The sequence below is a fragment of the Gossypium arboreum genome, chromosome 2, assembly GCF_025698485.1.
Source record: "Gossypium arboreum isolate Shixiya-1 chromosome 2, ASM2569848v2, whole genome shotgun sequence".
NCBI classification, from domain to species: Eukaryota; Viridiplantae; Streptophyta; class Magnoliopsida; order Malvales; family Malvaceae; genus Gossypium; species Gossypium arboreum.
The window spans coordinates 41846784-41866652 of record NC_069071.1 but is presented as its reverse complement, the minus strand read 5'-3'; the positions used below and the strand labels follow the sequence as shown (position 1 = coordinate 41866652).

Sequence of the window (19869 nt, the reverse complement as noted above, 5' to 3'; positions counted from 1 at the left end):
TCATTTAAGTTGTTGTTAGTTTTATTAGTTATTTGTTTTAATAATTAATTTGTCATAATCTAGACATGTTTTAATTATGTTCTAAATTAAGTACTTAATTAATTAGGACCAATTAAATATGTCTTAACTATTACAAAGATTAATTATGTCCAGCCTAATTTATGGTGCAAGATTTATTTATGTTGCCGAATTTAATGTGTCTAAAAGGGATTTAATTTGCTGCATTAAATGTTGTAGGTACATTACCCTTGACGGCATAGGTGCATGGATGATTTAAAATTGGTGTGCTGATCTTTGGTGTTCCCTAAGTGACCATTCAGCCAAACCTTACAACTCTTCAAGAAGACCGATTGGCTGCCCAAGACAAATTAAGGCTGTTCACACCCACCCGATTATTCCTTTCACACCAAGGGCTGTTCGGTTTTGTTTGTTCACACATGTGTGGCTGTTCAAATCGGTTTGTTCACATTCTAAGACTATTGAAGTGCTCTAGATAGCTCCTTAATCACATGAACATTCGGCTGAATCAAGCAGCAGATTAATTCCAAATTCAAGCATTTGGCGAACCTATTGATGGCATTTCAGCTCCCAAAAATTCATTCAATTTTTCTATTGAATCAAGGCATCTAGAAGCTGCCCTCACCGTTCTCCATGCACAAGAAACTTCAAGGAAGCTTCATCAAAATTCTGGAATTTTCGAAACCATTTAGCTACCTCAAGAGCCTATTCGCTATCCCTTGCCTTCACTATAAATTGTGGCTTGTGTTACTTTGTAAAGAACTTTTTGGACTTTTGTTAATGTTATGCTGCCAAATTTGTTAGGCAAAAAACTTTTCTCAAATTTCGTTCAAAGATTCGATTGGCTTCCTAGCATTCTAGTGTGTCAGCCGTTGCTCTTTGTCGAAATCGAACTTATCACTACTCGTAGTGTGGCGTTCAAACATACCGAGGTTCCTATCTTGTTAGATAGTGGGTCGAGGTCTTTCCTTTACCAATTCCAAACCGAACTAAAAGAGCTTATAAACAACGGGTCGATACCAAATCGGTATTGATTCTTGTTTGCACTTTTTGTTCAACCCCATTTCTCCATTTACCTAATTGAACCAATTCCTTCATCCATACCTATTCGGACTCCAAACCTGAATTTTCAAACTTTTCTTACCTATTCTAATCCGAACCCAAAACCAATACCCTTCTTTCCTTCATCTGACCTTTTTAATCAAACCTAACGTAACTTCTTGTTGACGATCGGGCACACTAATACGACTCGACTATTCCGAGGAAGATCGTATCATCTGGTATCAAAGCTACTTAAAACAAGAAGCTTAGACGTTCGAAGCGGAGCATTCCCGAGGTAGGGTGAGAAAAAAAAAAACAAGTATAGAAAAAAAATTTCGTATACCGAAGTTTTCTCATTTTGATTGGTTTGTTGCTGTTATTATAAAAACAAAAATTCACGCAGCCGGAGAAAAAAAAATCGTGTACAAAAGTGCTTCTATTGTATTTAGTTTGCTGATATAGTACAAAAAAAAAGTTATACAAGTTTGAAAAAAAAAATTCTGAAAAAAAAATTGAAAAAAAAAGTGATTTATGCAATTCAATTGTTAGTTGATCGTCAAGCTTTGATTTGATATAGTTTTCGATCCATCTTCTATCCTACTCTTCCTAATACGCCACACTTTTAACCCAATTCCCTATTCTTTCAGCCTACCCGAAATCGAATACATCAATCACTTGTTACCCCTTTTGAACCGACCACCTAGACCAAGGACTAAGCCTTAGCGAATCTGCTTACGAAATCACGAGAAAAGGTTAAGAGAGGTAAAAGGCACGAGAGTTGTAAGTGCAATAGAGTGGAGGTAAAAGCCTAATTTCGAGTGCAAACACGAGTGTGAGAGAAACAACTTCTTTTCCTTTTCGAGATTGTGAGCTTTTGTGGTGAGGTTTACTTTAATAACGCTTTAATGTCACAAGAGTCGATCATAGCGTGGAAGATCGTCTGGCAAGACAACCCATTCGCAACGTCCCCGACTTAAACATGCAAGCCTTATTACGAGAAATGGAACGACTCCTAGATCGAAGGCTCAATCCCATCGAAGACCGTTTGTTCCAAGTTGAAGTGAATGGCCAACGTGAAAGAACACCCTAGGGGGTTAGACCAAGACGGGAGAGACCAAATCAGAACCGGGGAAGACGAAGGGCCCAAGACGATGAAGCAAATGACCTTAGTGATCTTGAAAGTGAACAAGAGTCTAATGCTAGTGATCGACGTAGGCAACACCGACAACGAGATCGAAGACGCGAAGATGATGATCTCAAGAACATTAAACTGACTATTCCACTGTTTCAAGGTAGATCGGATCCGGAGGCCTATCTTGAGTGGGAAAAAAAGATAGAGTTGGTGTTCGATTGTCACAATTACTCCGAGAATAAAAAGGTGAAACTAGCAGCAATAGAGTTTTCGGACTACACCATGATTTGGTGGGAACAACTAACCACTAGTCGGAGGCGTAATGGTGAACGTCCTATCTCTACATGGACCGAAATGAAGGCGGTGATGAGGCAACGATTTATCCCTGCGTACTACCACCGGGAGTTGCACCAAAAACTCCAAAATCTCACACAAGGGTCCAAAAGTGTCGAGGATTACTACAAAGAGATGGAAATTGCGATGATTCGAGCGGATGTCCAAGAAGATCCCGAAGGAACGATGGCGCGATTCCTGGCTGGTCTAAATCGAGATATAGCAAACGTAGTGGAATTACAACACTACATTGAAGTGGTTGATATGGTCCATATGGCCATCAAGGTGGAAAGACAACTCAAGAGAAAAGGTCCAAGTCGAGGGTTTCCCACTTCCAACCCTTCAAGGTGGAGCCAAGGATCAAGTAAAGGGACCTGCCAATCCGCGAGGGAAGGAGACCACGGTACCTCCAAAAACCAACAAGCCCATCGCCGAAATGAACAAAGGCAAGGCACCCGAATCGTCATACTATCGAAATCGGGATATTAAGTGTTTTAAGTGTCTCGGAAGAGGCCACATAGCAAGCCAATGCCCAAATCGAAGGACCATGGTATTGCGAGCCGATGGCGAGATCGAAACGGAGGATGAGGAGGAGAAAGAATCTGAATCAGCTTCTGAAGTCGAGGAGGACGTGGAACAACCCATGGAAGGAGAACTACTTGTTGTAAAACGAAGTCTAAGTCTCCAAGGAACGGAGAATGATCTCCAATGAGAGAATATCTTCCACACTCGGTGCCAAGTCGGAGGCAAAGTCTATAGCGTAATTATCGACGGAGGCAGCTGTACCAATGTAGCAAGTACCATGATGGTTGAAAGACTTGGTTTACCTACTACCAAGCATCCGAGCCCCTACAAACTACAATGGCTCAACGACGGAGGAGAGCTTAAGGTAACGAAGCAAGTACTTGTCTCTTTCAACATCGGCAAGTATTCAGATGAAGTTCTTTGTGACGTCGTACCGATGCATGCGGGGCATTTGCTACTTGGCCGACCGTGGCAGTTTGATAGACGAGTTCAACACGACGGGTATACCAACCGGTATACATTCAAATTCATGGGAAAGAATGTGACGTTGGCACCATTGACTCCCAAACAAGTGTATGAAGACCAAATCAAGCTAAAAGCTTCTATTGAGCAAATGAGAGAAAAAGAAAAAGAAAAAGAAAGTTGTAAAAAAATAAAAGAAGAGAAAAATAAGAAAAGAAAACAAAAGAGAGTGACAAGAAAATATCCAAGCAAAAGAAGAAAAAGAAAAGAAAATCGAGAAAATGAGTGTTTTTGCAAGAGTTAGTGATGTGAGGAAGGCTTTGGTGATGAATCGAACTATTCTTGTACTTTTGTACAAGGAAGCATTAATTTCTACTAACGATTTACCCGATACCCTACCCCCTCCTATTTTGTCTTTGTTGTAGGATTTCCAAGACGTTTTTTCGGAAGAAACCCCGAGTGGTCTTCCACCACTTCGTGGAATCGAGCATCAAATTCATTTCATGCCAGGAGCGATTATTCCAAATCGACCTGCTTACCGAGCCAATCCGGAGGAGACCAAGGAGTTGCAAAGACAAGTCAATGAGCTGATGGAAAAAGGCTACATTCGCGAGAGCCTAAGTCCCTGTGCTGTTCCCGTATTATTGGTACCGAAAAAAGATGGAACATGGCGCATGTGCGTGGATTGCCGAGCCGTTAACAAGATAACAATCAAATACCGTCATCCCATTCCTCGCTTAGATGACATGTTAGATGAGCTTAGTGGGGCCAAAGTGTTCTCAAAAATCGATTTGAAGAGTGGCTACCACCAAATTCGGATGCGAGAAGGAGACGAATGGAAAACAGCATTCAAGACCAAGCACGGACTATACGAATGGCTGGTTATGCCTTTTGGCCTTACCAACGCTCCAAGTACGTTCATGAGACTAATGAACCATGTCTTAAGGCCTTTCATCGGTAAGTTTTGTGTGGTATATTTCGACGATATATTGATTTACAGCAAATCTATGGAAGAACATGTAAGTCATCTTAAATCTGTTTTAGAAGTTTTGCGGAAAGAGACCTTATATGCTAATTTAAAGAAATGTTCTTTTTGTTCTAACAAAACTATTTTTCTAGGATTTGTAGTTAGTGCGGATGGTCTTGAGGTAGACCAAGAGAAGATTAAGGCCATACGAGATTGGCCAAGGCCTACGAGAGTTATGCAAGTTCGAAGTTTCCATGGCCTAGCAAGTTTCTACCGACGATTCGTTTCGAATTTTAGCACAATTGCTGCTCCACTTACGAGTGTTGTTATTAAGAAAAATTCTTCTTTTATTTGGAACGATGAACAAGAGAAATCATTTATAAAAATCAAAGATTGTCTCACTAACGCTCCTTTGCTTGCCCTTCCAGATTTCTCAAGACTTTTGAGATCGAGTGCGATGCTTGGGCATTGGAATCGGGCCGTGTTGACACAAGACGGACGTCCTATGGCTTACTTTAGTGAAAAACTCAATGGAGCCGTACTCAACTATCCGGTGTATGATAAAGAGATGTACGCTACTCATACGAGCCCTTGAGACATGGCAACATTACTTGTGGCCTAAGGAATTCGTTATTCATTCCGATCATGAAGCCTTGAAGCACATCAAAGGCCAACATAAGTTGAACCGACGCCACGCCAAGTGGGTTGAATACCTTGAGTCGTTTCCGTATGTCATCAAATATAAGAAAGGTAAAGATAATATTGTGGCTGATGCGCTTTCAAGAAGGTATACTCTGTTATCATATTTGGATTCTAAGATTCTTGGTTTTACATTATTAAAAGATTCCTATGTAAACGATTTCGATTTTGGAGAGATATTTGTTTCTTGTAGAAAGGTCCTTTTGAAAATTTTTATAGGTACGAGGGCTATCTTTTAGAGAAGGTAAACTATGCATTCCTTGTGGATCTGTTCGAGACCTATTAGTGCATGAGGCGATAGTGGCGGGCTTATGGGACACTTCGGAGTCAATAAGACACTAACCACTCTCCATGAACATTTTTATTGGCCGCGGATGCGAAAAGATGTGGAGCGAGTTTGCGAAAGGTGTATAGCCTGCAAAAAGGCTAAATCAAAGGTTCAACCCCATGGCTTGTACACACCATTGCCCATTCACAAGCACCGTGGATTGACATCTCCATGGATTTTGTTCTCGGACTTCCGCACAAAAACGAGGAAGGATTCTATTTTTGTTGTTGTTGATAGATTTTCAAAATGTCTCATTTTATTGCTGTACTAAGACCGACGATGCCGTTCATGTTGCGAACTTGTTTTTAGGGATATCGTTAGACTACATGGCATTCCTCGTCGATCGTGTCGGACCGAGATGCAAAATTTTAAGTCACTTTTGGAGGTCTTTGTGGGGTAAATTAGGGACCAAACTTCTTTTTCGACCACCGCCACCCCCAAACCGATGGCCAAACGGAAGTTGTCAATAGAGTTCTATCTACTTTGCTTGGCCATCGTTCGAAGAATTTGAAGACGTGGAGGACTGTCTACCCCATATTGAGTTTGCTTATAATCGTTCATCCATTCTGCGACTAAATTCTCCCCATTTGAAATTGTTTACGTTTTAATCCCTTGACTCCTTTAGATCTATTACCTTTACCTCTTGATCGGTTTGTCCATGTAGATGCAAAGAAAAGGCGATTTTGTCAAGGATTTACATAGCAAGGTGAGGGCCAATATCGAGGCTAGGACTGAGTCCTATGTGCGTAATGCGAACAAAGGCCGAAAACGAGTAGTTTTTGAACCCGGAGATTGGGTGTGGGTTCATATGCGAAAAGAAAGGTTTCCGGCTCAGCGAAAGTCGAAGTTATTGCCGAGAGGAGATGGGCCGTTTCAAGTTTTGGAATGAATAAATGATAATTCTTATAAACTTGATCTCCCAGGTGAGTACAATGTAAGTGCTACCTTTAATGTAGCTGATCTCTCTTTCTATGATATAGGTGACGATTTGGGGGCAAATCGCTTCGAAGAGAGGGGGACTGATACAACCACGCCTCCCGAGTTGTCGGCTGCCAATGAAGATCCTCTCGAATTGCCCGTAGGACCGATCACTCGAGCTCGAGCAAAGAGATTCAAAGACGCAACAACAACCTTAGTTGATAGAGTTTGGGGTGAAACCGTTGCTGGACTTCTTGAAAGCTCTTGGACCAGCAAGCCAAGCAAACCATGCATACTCCTTCAAGCTCAAATCAGCTCAACTTCAACTTAACTTAGCTCAACGAGCTCGTTTCACTCATTTCATTATTATGCTTATTATGCTGGAATAAATCATTTAAGTTGCTGTTAGTTTTATTAGTTATTTGTTTTAATAATTAATTTGTCATAATCTGGACATGTTTTAATTATGTTCTAAATTAAGTACTTAATTAATTAGGACCAATTAAATATGTCTTAACTATTACAAAGATTAATTATGTCCAGCCTAATTTATGGTGCAAGATTTATTTATGTTGCCGAATTTAATGTGTCTAAAAGGGATTTAATTTGCTGAATTAAATGTTGTACATTACCCCTTGGATGGCATAGGTGCATGGATGATTTAAAATTGGTGTGCTGATCTTTGGTGTTCCCTAAGTGACCATTCAGCCAAACCTTACAACTCTTCAAGAAGACCGATTGGCTGCCCAAGACAAATTAAGGCTGTTCACACCCACCCGATTATTCCTTTCACACCAAGGGCTGTTCGGTTTTGTTTGTTCACACATGTGTGGCTGTTCAAATCAGTTTGTTCACATTCTAAGACTATTGAAGTGCTCTAGACAGCTCCTTAATCACATGAACATTCGGCTGAATCAAGCAGCAGTATTAATTCCAAATTCAAGCATTTGGCCGAACCTATTGATGGCATTTCAGCTCCCAAAAAATTCATTCAATTTTTCTATTGAATCAAGGCATCTAGAAGCTGCCCCTTACCATTCTCCATGCACAAGAAACTTCAAGGAAGCTTCATCAAAAATTTTGGAATTTTCAGAAACCATTTAGCTACCTCAAGAGCCTATTCGGCTATCCCTTGCCTTCACTATAAATTGTGGCTTGTGTTACTTTGTAAAGAACTTTTTGGACTTTTGTAAATGTTATGCTGCCAAATTTGTTAGGCAAAAAACTTTTCTCAATTTTCGTTCAAAGATTCGATTGGCTTCCTAGCGTTCTAGTGTGTCAGCCGTTGCTCTTTGTCGAAACCGAACTTATCACTACTCGTAGTGTGGCGTTCAAACATACTGAGGTTCCTATCTTGTTAGATAGTGGGTCGAGGTCTTTCCTTTACCAATTCCAAACCGAACTAAAAGAGCTTATAAACAACGGGTCGATACCAAATCGGTATTGGTTCTTGTTTGCACTTTTTGTTCAATCCCATTTCTCCATTTACCTAATTGAACCAATTCCTTCATCCATACCTATTCGGACTCCAAACCCGAATTTTCAAACTTTTCTTACCTATTCTAATCCGAACCCAAAACCAATACCCTTCTTTCCTTCATCTGACCTTTTTAATCAAACCTAACGTAACTTCTTGTTGACGATCGGGCACACTAATACGACTCAACTCTTCCGAGGCGGATCGTATCACAACCCTTACTGAAGTGAAGAACTCCTACCAAAATCTCACACCTAAAGAGCAAATCGCCAGGGATCCAGAAGACTAGGATTCGAAACTAGTCCTACCAAAACTGATCAGAAGAAATGAGGGACAGAGTGATCTATACTAGCAAAATCGATTGAGAGAACAAAGCACTTACAGTAGAATTGACCGAGTGGAAAGGGTAGTGGTGGCACAGAGGATATTCGGCTCTTGAAACTTGTATGGTGAAAAAGGTTATCTGGCACAAAGAAAATTAGAATTCGTTTAAAACCAGAGGTGAATCAAAAAGAAAACTTTGAGTATGGAAGAATGGAGAATCGACACAAAGAAAAAGAAGGAAGAACAAGGGATTTTTGGCTTTTAGATCTTTGGAGAAAAAGGTACCTTCTGGCAACAAGGTGAGGGAGAATTCAGCATTAGCCTGGCAACCTCACATTCGACACCTATATATAGCCTCTATGGCCAAATTTCATATGCCCAAATTCCCAATTCGGCTTCACCTCTTCTTCACTCCTCATCTCCTAATTTTTCTCCCTGATAACTCCTTAATCCCCTCCTCAAATTTCTCCTCTTATCACTCCCTACAGTGTTCATATCCAACGCCACCACTGTTCATCCCTTAAGCAAAAATAAATCCTTCTTTTGAGCAAGGAGGGATTCAAACCCCGGACCTCCTTGTCATGCATGAGACGCCACTTGCCACTCCACCACAAGGCTTTCTTGTGTCCAATTCTTCCTTCATTTATTTAAAAGCCAACCTACTTGCCCACAAGGTTTTTTTAATAATTAAAACATAATTTCCTTCACCCCTAAGTTCGAACTCAAACCTTAACCAAGACCTACTATCACATAACTAACACTTGACTAGGAATGTTAAGCACAATTTTTTTTATCGAAACCGAAAAAAAAGAAAGTTCGAGATTTTGAGATTTTTGGGGCGTTACAGCAATCCCTCCTAAATTAAAATAGTTAGTAAATAGACAAAATTCAAAATTAGTTTGGGCCGGAGCCCATTACAGTAACAGAACAATAAGTGTGGGCCTAAGCCCAGTACAATTTCACTTGGGTCTCAGCCCTCATTAGAATCAATTGGGCCTCGCCCATTCTCAATATCAGTAACAGTTGGGCCTAGCCCATTAACAGAATCAGGTGGGCCTAAGCCTAATATAGAATCATTATCAGATGTAGATATGCAGACAGATATCTAGACCAGTCCAACAATACACCATCTGTACCAACCAACACACCATGTTGGGATAAAATCGACGCACACACCAAGCTTAGCACCGATTGTGTCACTAAGTCAACAGAACGACTCAATGCCGTAGACAGAACGACTAAAGGCTGTAAATATCACAACAACGCTGCCAGTTAATAGAACGATTATAAGCCATAAGTATCATAGAAAGGCTGAAAGCCTTGTACAGAATGACTACAGGCCATACACTTCCTCCGTCCATTATAACCCAACCCCATGCAGTATGTCATGTCATAAATAATACGTGTAGCAAAGTCATACTCAGTACAATCATATATGTAAATCATAAGCACTTCAGTCATACGAAGCATAAGGGCATAATCGTCATTCTACCATATAGGGGTCCTACGATCATTTTAGACTACAAGCGTATTTCGATAATTTTACTAATATTGGGGTCTCAGCTCAGATAACGACCTCTCCAAAGGTCTACAGTCGTCTCAGCAACACAGATAACCTAAATGATCATAACAGTGTAAATGGGCCCAAGGCCCATTACTTGGTCCAAGTGGGCCCACACCCTCTTATGGCCTATTTAGCCCAAATTTAGATACGACTATGTGACCCGCATAGCCTAGTCCAATAATTATCACAAATTACAGATTTAATCCATATAAGGCCCACGAGCCCATTGGGCCCACGCGACCCATCTAGGCCCAACATGGCCCAGAACTACCTAAGTCGTGTGCACGACATGACAAGTTTATCTACGTCCCACTTAACAATGAAGTTTACCCATGCGAGCCTATGGGCCCATTGTGGCCCAGGCCTATGAGATCGCTCATGGTGGCCTTCCTCGATGTACGCCCATGTTTCGTGGGCTCAGTTTACCCCACAAGTGATCGCACGCTCGTGAGGCCCCAAATGTCGAAGTTTAAGCTTTTGCTGACTTCTAACAAAGAAGGGTGTGAATACACACCTGTTTATGAGAACTCGTCGAAGTCCATGATCACCAACCTTGGTTAAGCAGGTATGAAATAATCCCTCCTAAAACCAGTGATCACCAAATCATCTTGTTCGCTCTATTTAAAGCCAGCTTCTCACCAATGCTCATGTTAGCTTCCCGATGTGGGATTACTTTCAACCATTAGGAATATTCCTTATTTTTTTATGACCACTTCAACCATAAAGTTCCAGTCCAACTCTACCTCCTACATAGCTCAAACAACAAAATAAATACTCCATTGCGCATCCTAAGACTTGAACCTCAGACCTCATAGTTGCGTAACACGTCACCTTGCCACTACACCACAAGACTCTTTGTGTCACTATTTTAGCCTCAATTATTTAAAAGGTCTACAGGCCAAAATCCAGGTTCCTTTAAAAGAAAAACCAAAATAAATTGCAAGAGCTAAGACTTGAACCCAAGATCCCTTACAACCTTAATGATGCCACAACCACTAGACCACATGCTTCCTTACGACATTTGTTTAACACAATAATTTAAAAGGCCTTCATCCAAGCACCTAGGGTTTTATTCACTTAAAACCAAAATTTTTGCTAAAGCCCAGGTTTGAACCCAAGACTTTTCCAACTCCTCTCAGGACCCTTAACCACTTGAGTAGACATTTAATTGTGTCATTTCCTTGCACAATTAAATACTTATATACAACCTCCTTATAGACCCATACTCAAGGCCCAATACTTCTAGGCCCAAATTCGGGGCATTACACCTGTGTCCCAAGCCGTGTGCTAGGTTGTGCCAAAACTGTAGGGTAAACTAACTTTTGCCACATAGCCAAGTCACATGTCCATGTGTTGGGCCGTGTGGAGCATACTAACTTGATTTCTAATTAAACACTAGGGGACACAAGATTGTGTGCACACACGGCTGAGACACACGCCGTGTCTCTGCCCATGTGGACAAAAATAGGCTATTTTACTAAGCCATCTTTCCCACCCTAACTTGCATTTTTACCTACACAAATCAAAAGGAATATAACATGGCATAAATAGGCCTTCAAACCAATATAACCAAGCCTAATTCATGCTAATTTCATACCACAACCACATGACACCCAAATATCACAATAAGCCATTCAATTCATACCAATTTTACATTCTCAAATCACCTAAATGGTCACTTTCAATTCTGCACTATATTGCCTAAAACCACAAGCATACAAATCTCAACTTTCAACTATTTGATACCAAAAATACCAATCCAAAACAAGCATTACATAGCCATTATCAACCACATAACAAAAAGCCATTTGCACATATATATATATACATCACAAAATATACCAAAATAAGCCAAATCACATGGCTATACAGATAACCAAACATTCATCATTTACAAACCAAATCAAATGGCTAAACCCATTTCCAACATATATACCATATAACCACAACTCCTATACATGCCATATAACCAAAAACATAAGTTCAAAAGTACCAAAATTAAAGCTTGATAGTGTGATGAGATCTTCGATGACTCCCAAATTCGAGCAAGCTTCTCTATTTACTAAAAAACACGAAAAAGTAAATAGAATAAGCTATAAAGCTTAGTAAGTTCATATAGTAATAAACTCAACTTACCATATTTACACAATTTAAGTAATTAAACATTTCATAATGTAACTCATACTGGTTCAAAAATCTATCACATATTCATTCACAAGGTTTGATACGAAATTCACAAGTTTCTTCGATTCAATGCTTGTATGATTCATGTACATACCTATACTAACTCGTATCAATCTCATACTCATCCATATCCTTGATATACCCGTTGAACCATTTGGAATAATATCAGATACTCAGGAATCTCGAACCCTAAGTGCCAATACATAGCCAAAGCTATCTCAACCTCATAACTCATATAATGCTCACTCTCGAGCTATCAACGAGTCTACTCACACAAGCTAATAGTCGAGACGTAGCTACACGTTGCTGCTCACAAAAGCTGACAAGAATCCACAACACATGCCAGAAAACTCAGCCACCGGTAGGACATACGGATCAGCACCCAAAACACATAACCCTTAATGACATATCATTCGTATCCTAAACTATTCCTATGGTTCAACTAGGATTTCCAATTATCGAATCTTCTTCGAACATATCTGTAAGGTCGTATTCACAATTAATTCAATAATAAAGCATTTAAAATACAATTATATTAATGCTTATTAACATAGTAACTTACCTCAATTACAAAAACGACAAAATGGATCGATTAGTCCAATACCTTATCTTTCCCCTGATATAGATCCAAACTTTATTTTTCTTGATCTATATGTAACCAAGTTTAACTTGATATAGATCCAAACTTTATTTTTCTTGATCTATATGCAACCAAGTTTAACTTATTAATTATCATTCTATTCAATTTAGCCCAAAAATCATATTATGGAAAAATTACACTTTTGCCTCTAATATTTGAAGATCTTTACAATTTTGTCCTTAGCTCATAAAAATACAAATTCATGCAAGTAAGTCCCTACCCATGCTAGCTGAATTTGTAATGCCCCGAATTTTGGGCCTAGATGAATTGGGCTTTGGGCTTTGGGTTTCATAAAAAATTTAAGTGAGCAAGAAAATGACAAATGACTTGTTGGCTTTTAAGGAATTTGAAGTGTCTAGGTTTGTTGGAGAAGTTCTAGGTTGAGTTTTGTGGTGGAGGAATTTTAATTTAATTATTAAAAGAATCTGGGTTGGGAGTAGATGGGCTTTTAAATAAAGATAGGGGAAAATGGCATCAAAAATCCTTGTGGAGGAGTGGCTAAGTAACGCCACTTAGGGTGTAGGGAGGTGGTGTTAGTGGATATCAAGGAGATCCGAGGTTCGAATCCTAGCTTAGTATTTTTGGGAGTTTAATTTTGGCCTTCTAGAAGGTTGGAAGTGGCATGATGATGGACTCTATGGGGAGTGTTCAAAAGATAAAATTTAGGAAATAGATTGGGGAGTTATCAGAGAGAAAAACGAGGAGATGAGAAGGGGAAAGTGATGAAGCTGAATTGGGAATTAAGGGTCATGTAATAGCCTAAAATTGGGTCTAGTTGGAACAGAGGTTTCGGGACCACAAAATTTGAGATATAAATAATTATTTTATGATTATTTTGAGGTCTATGATATGATTGCATGATTGTGTGAAAATTTCGTGAAGAAATTCTATGCATAAAGTGCTTAATTCGAAGTTAGGGACTAAATTGAATAAGTTGCAAAACTTGCATTCTAGAAGTTTCTAGTATGAAATTGATTTGAAATATTAATTAGGAGGTCTTAAATAGCAATTTGACCAATTTCTAAGTTATGGACAAAAATTGGACATGGATGGAATTTTTGGAAAGTTTAGTAGTAAGGGTATTTTGGTCATTTAGGGGTAAAATGAATTAAAATACAAAATTAAAAGCCAATTTTGCTCATCTTCTTCACCATGGACGTGTATACCAAGGGAGACTCCATGGCTAGGGTTTTCAAGTTTCCCAAGCTCAATTGTAAGTCCGTTCTAACCCCGTTTTTCAAGTTCTTTACGTTTTTAGAATCCTGGTAATTTGATTAACCTTATTCTAGCAATAATTTAAGCTAGGGTTCATATTTGGAAAAATACCCATAAGTAAATTTTGTGTATTCTGGTGTTTTATGATACAATATGAGGTTTTAAATTATGTTAGACAACTTGTGCTACTCGGTTTTAAGTGAAAACGAGCAAAAGGGCTTAATCGGTAAAAATACCTAATAGTCATAAGTATATGTTAGAGTGAGAATTTGATGTTGCCATAGAAGGGAAAAGTGATCATCATGTCATAAAACATAAGAATAAGGGATGAAGTTTAATTCCCGAGCCTAGGGGCAAAAGTGTAAATATGCAAAAGTTTAGGGGCAAAATTGTAATTTTTCTAAAGTTTGAGTTAAGGACTGTTTTGAATAGTACATTAATTAAATAAGTAAAATATGATGTTTTAGATCTCGAAAAACGAGATTTGAACCTAGAATGAGAGAAAATTGAAAATTGGGAAAGTTGGTAAAATGGCCGTTTTAATATCAAGGTAAGTTCATATGTATAATAAGCATTAATTTATGCATGTTTCAATGTAAAATTGATATATTTACTATGATCTCCGAGGTGTTGAAAGTATGTAAGTTGGTATGATAATAATACAACAATAATGTCAGTAATTTATATTTGAAAGTTAAATTTAGTGAATTAATTGAATTATGTTAAATTAAATGATTATGGTGCCAAGTTTATGAATTGATTTAAAAATATGTCTATGGTACATGAAGTGCATTGAATTATCATACATAAATGTGATTTCTATGATTATGGATATTATGGGAAATTGTAAGTTCATATGATTTTTAATAAGACAATGTGTAATTTAATGTTATTGCGTTGATATTAAATGAGATGTAAGTTTATATGTAAGTAATACATCACTATTACTTGTATTATGATATTTTATAAAAATATTGGAAATATGTTTGTGGATAATTACTTGATTGGTAAAATTGTTGGAAAAGAGAGAAAATCCGGTTGAACCTTCGGAAAGATTGGATGATACAGATGGTATGTAGCTAGGTCACATGTATAGTCTTGAGTGCACATCATGTGTACAAGAGAGCTACAAGACATTATGATGTAGCTAGGTCGCATGGGTGATACTATGTGTACACCATGTAGACAAGAGAGCTACGGGATATATGTAGCTAGGTCGCATGCGTGGTTCCAAGTGAAGGACACCATGTAGACAAGAGAGCTACGAGATAAACCTGCTAGGTCACATGGGTGGTAATAAGTGTTCACCATGTGTACAAGAGAGCCGAACTATATGATGGGTGGAGCTATGTGCTGAAACCACCAAGTATCGAGGATTGATCCAAGTGTTCAACGGAGACTCTCTATGTATTGCTTTGTGAGTTTTGTGATGAATAAGTGCAGGAACTTGGTTATGTGAATGATGTGTTCATTAAGTGACCAGATGTGGTAAGGTTATAAACAAGTAAGTTATACATGAGGATGATTTTATGGTGACCTTGTGATCATGGGCCTATACTTGTGATGTATGAAATGTGGTGAAAATGATTTGTGATATGTATGTTAAAATGAGGTTAATACAAAGAAAGTGTGAAAGAGTGAATTAGCAATAAAACTGTTTTGGACAGTAGCAGTGACGTGATTTTGAAAAATCACCAAAAATAGTATAAATTGAATCAGAGATTGAATGAGATATCAAATTAAATCTTAATGAGTCTATTTTCATATAAAAGAAACATAGAAAGCAAAGGATTTCTATATTTTGAGATATTTATGTTTTTGTAAGACTGATTCAGAATGATTACATGATCCCCTGTTCTGACTTTGGAAAGTCACAAAAATTTGGATAAAAATAATTAGAGGCTCAAAATTATATTTTTAAAATCCATAATGAGTCTATTTTCAAGATAAATCAACAAGAACATTATCCGAGTTCTGTCTTGTGAGATAATTATTTTTAGTGAAGAGAGGTCGAACTGTCGAAAAGTGAAAAAGGGGAAATTTTAATGAATAAAATGTACTAATTGGCTAAACCAAAAATTATGAAAATTTTATGATGGAAAGATATGTGAGTCTAGTTTTAGGGGAAATTTACGGATCTTAATTTGGAGCTCTGTATCTCGAATTATAAATAATTAAGTGACTATGACTCGTGTGGACAGTTTGATGTGAACATTTATTAGTAAATTGTGAAATCGTACTTACAAGAATGCTATATACATTAAGGACGTGGAATGGAGAGGCGAAGGAGGAAAATAAATATATGTGGAATACATGGAAACTATGGTATATGAAATATTGATATAATGAAATAAATGGTATGTGTTTATAAGAAAATAAAAAGAGAATGTTATGTATCATGACATGTATATATATATATATATATATATATATATGACTAGTCTCAATGTAATGCTTGTTGGGTATGGAATTGAATTGAAATGTTTCAGGCAAACATGTTATTCTGCGCATCTGAATCATGGTATTTTATAAAGATATGATCTAGCTTTAAATATGAATGCTTGATGATTATTTGGTAAGATGATAATCTTGGTATAAATGTATAAGTGGTACTATAATAAACAAGGTAAAATGAATATGAGAGACACATGTATGATGACATACAAATGCTATGTTTGTGGTTTAATTGAGGATGTTTAATCATTAAATGAATACCATGTTATATGCTTTTGATTTTGTATAAGTGTGTAAGAGATCAAGGTGGACCAAAGCTTGGAAAATAGTCTAGGTATGTTCCACACAGGCAGAGACACGACCATGTGTCTCAGCTGTGTATGGAACACGACTTTGGGACACGGGCGTGTGGAGCCTTAAAGCATGAAATTTTCAAGATTTTCGTAAGTTCTCGGTTTAGTCCCAAACCCTTTCTAAAGTATGTTTTGGGCTCCGTAGACTCAAATAAGGGACTATGTGTAAGAGAATGAACGCTTTGAAATATGAATAAAATTTTATGGCTCGTATTTTAGTTTAATGTTTGTATGTTTGTCTGGTAACGCCTCGTACCTTAGCCCAACCTTGGATACGGGTAAGGGGTGTTACATTTAGTGGTATCAGAGCAGGTTTAGTCGATTCTCAGACTAACGTAGCAAGTGTAAGAGTTTAGTTATACATGCCACAAATATGTGATAGTGTGATGTCTCCCGACACTAATAAGGACTATTTTGTTTAAAATGAAATATTCTCCAACCGAGCTACATCTGACCATTTGATAGCGATATTGAAGTATTTGAATAAAGTGTAGCTATGATGTGTTAAACTGGGACTTATTTTTCTTTTAGATGCATATAAGTTTCTATTTTATTAAGTACTTTTTAGACCAGAATGTAATAAGCTTCCATTTTGTTATTATTTGGAATATTATTTTTATGAGATGTAATTATATGGTGTTGAAAATGGTTTCTTAAACTATAATATGTCTTTTCTACATTTCCATAACTATTTTCTTAAGGTGACTTATTTTCATCAAATCATATGTTTTGAACAAGCGATTGAAAGGATTTTTTTTATAATTAAGATTTTCTTTTATTTTAAGAATGGTTTTCAATGAAAATACAATTTTCACTAAAACACTTCAATGTGACACGCCAGATTTGGCCATAATGTCTGGGCTGAGTTTAGGGTGTTATATTTAGTGGTATCAGAGCCTAAGTTGCAAAACACGGGCTGTGAAGTGGGCCTTATTATTTGGTTTTTTTGTTTTTTTTAAAAAATATATAATTTTTACAATGTCTTGGAAAAGGGGATGTATTGCTGAGCGGCACACCTAGTCTCCAACGTCGAACCAAGTAAGTTCTTTGGATCTTAAGCCTGTTTAAATTGTTACACAGTAGATAGTTAGAAGGGTTACTTTAGATAATTATGTTAGAATGGAACTGAAGCTCGTAGGATCCTGAAACTATAAAGGATTTTCAAAAAACAATCTTCTCTTAAATTACTTCCATAAAACATCGGGTTAATTATTGAACTAACTAAAACTTCATAAAATTTTTAATCTAGAAAATACGTGAATCGACGATGAGTGCTACAAGAGGTGCGAGAGGCTGTGGCCGAGGCTGCAGAAGTGTTAGGGCTGAATCGTTGGCATCAAGCCATATGCCCGATGTTAGAGTAAAAGAGGCTCCGGCTCACCTGTGGCGGGGAATAGACAGTATGATCGGGCTGCAGGAGAAGATGCATTGTTGCAGGCAATGTTGAGGATTTTGGAAAGGGTCGCTGGACCCAATAATGGCATGGTAAATCAGGGGTCCATTCCAGAGCGACTTCGATCAAATGGGGCTAAAATCTTTAAAGGCGTGGCTGGTGTGGCTCCTAACGCGGCTGAATATTGGTTGGAAGCCACCGAAAGGATAATAAAGGACTTGGACTATTCTTCTGAACAAAATTTGAAAGGGGCAGTGACACTACTTAGGGAAGAAGCTTACCAGTAGTGGCTGACAGTGAAAGAGGGCACCCAACCTGAGCAGGTCACTTAGGAGTTTTTCAAAACTGCGTTCCAAAGGAAGTATGTGGGTGCGATTTATGTGTATGCTAAAGGAAGGAGTTCCTGAACAGGGAAATAAATCTGTGGCGGAGTATGAGGCAGAATTTTTACGCCTTAGTAGGTATGCAAGAGTAATGGTGGCAACGGACTATGAACGTTGCGTTAGGTTTGAGAACAGATGAAGAGATAGCCTTAGGGTATTGATAGCTCCACAAAGGGAGTGAGTTTTCTCGGAATTGGTGGAGAAAGCAAAGATAGAGGAGGAGGTAAAGCACATTGAGCGCCTAAATCGGGAAAAAAGAAGGGGTAAGAATAAAAGGGAGGCTAAGACTCCTAGTGTTGGACAAGGACCTAGGGTTAGGGCCTGAGATAATGGGCCAGTTAGAGTAGGGCCCCCTGTTGTTAGTCCAGGGGTGCCACCCTGTGCTAATTGTGGGAAAGGTCTTGTAGGCGAGTGTTGGAAGAGGACGGAAGCTTGTCTAGTGCATGGATCCATAGAGCATAGGATCAAGAATTGCCCTAGAATGCCAGTTTAGGTGCCAGATGCAGGCCTAGGTGATGTACTACCACCGAGGGGTGGTCAGCAGCCGCCCAGAGGCTATGGTCAAGCCAGGGGTGGAAACGGTTTTGGCCGTGGAGCACTGGACAGAGGTGCATGTGACAGCCCTAATTTGACCCTAGTCAGAAAATGGTTGTGGGACCACAAAACCGAGTCACAAAAATATTTAAATGCTCTTTTCTATGTTTATTATATGTGAAGTATTATGTGTGAAAGTATCATGTCTTAATTTTTTCATTTGGATGTGAAATTATTAAAAAGGACTTATGTGTGAAACTTTGAAAATGTGATAGGCTAAATTGTAGTGGTCAAATAATGCATGGTTTTAAAAAAAATGTAGACTTGCATGTCAAATTCCCCACTTTTGAGATAGTGGCCGGCCATGATGATATTTGATACAAAATATATGTATTTTATATTAGTATTATAATAACTAAATGGTTTTATAATATAAAATAAAGATAAGTAAAATAGCTAAAGTGTGAAGAAAAAAAAAGTGCTCATCTTTGTTTCTTCTTAGTCGAATTTAAAGAAAGAAAAGGGAGCTAAGCCATTCGGTCTCCTTTAAGCTTGAATTAAGGTAAGTAATTCATGTTAGTTCTTGAAATTTTAGCATATTTTAAGCTAGTTACTAAGTCCCTTACTTAGCCCATGTCAAAAATTTGAATTTTGTGGTGATATGAGCAATCGGCCATGGAAGGATTTGAAGGGAATGGTTGTTGTCTTTATGTTTTAATGAGTAATTGTGGATGGGTGAAGTTTGAGCTAGTTAAATGTTCATATAGGTGGATTAGATGATAAGGGGAAATCGGCTTGTGTGTATGTGTAGTTGTCGAATGTGCTTATACGTAAGTGAAGTTATGTTATAATTGAGCTAAGTATGGCTAGTAAAGCCTATTTAGTTTTCTTGCTATATTTGACCATAAATATGTTTGAGTGATTT

At 38.1% G+C, this 19869-nt stretch overlaps 1 pseudogene; it reads left to right on the top strand.

The window, feature by feature from the left end:
* The first annotated feature begins 3329 nt into the window (after positions 1-3329).
* Positions 3330-18314, top strand: LOC128284316 (uncharacterized; annotated as a pseudogene).
* The last annotated feature ends 1555 nt before the right edge of the window (positions 18315-19869 follow it).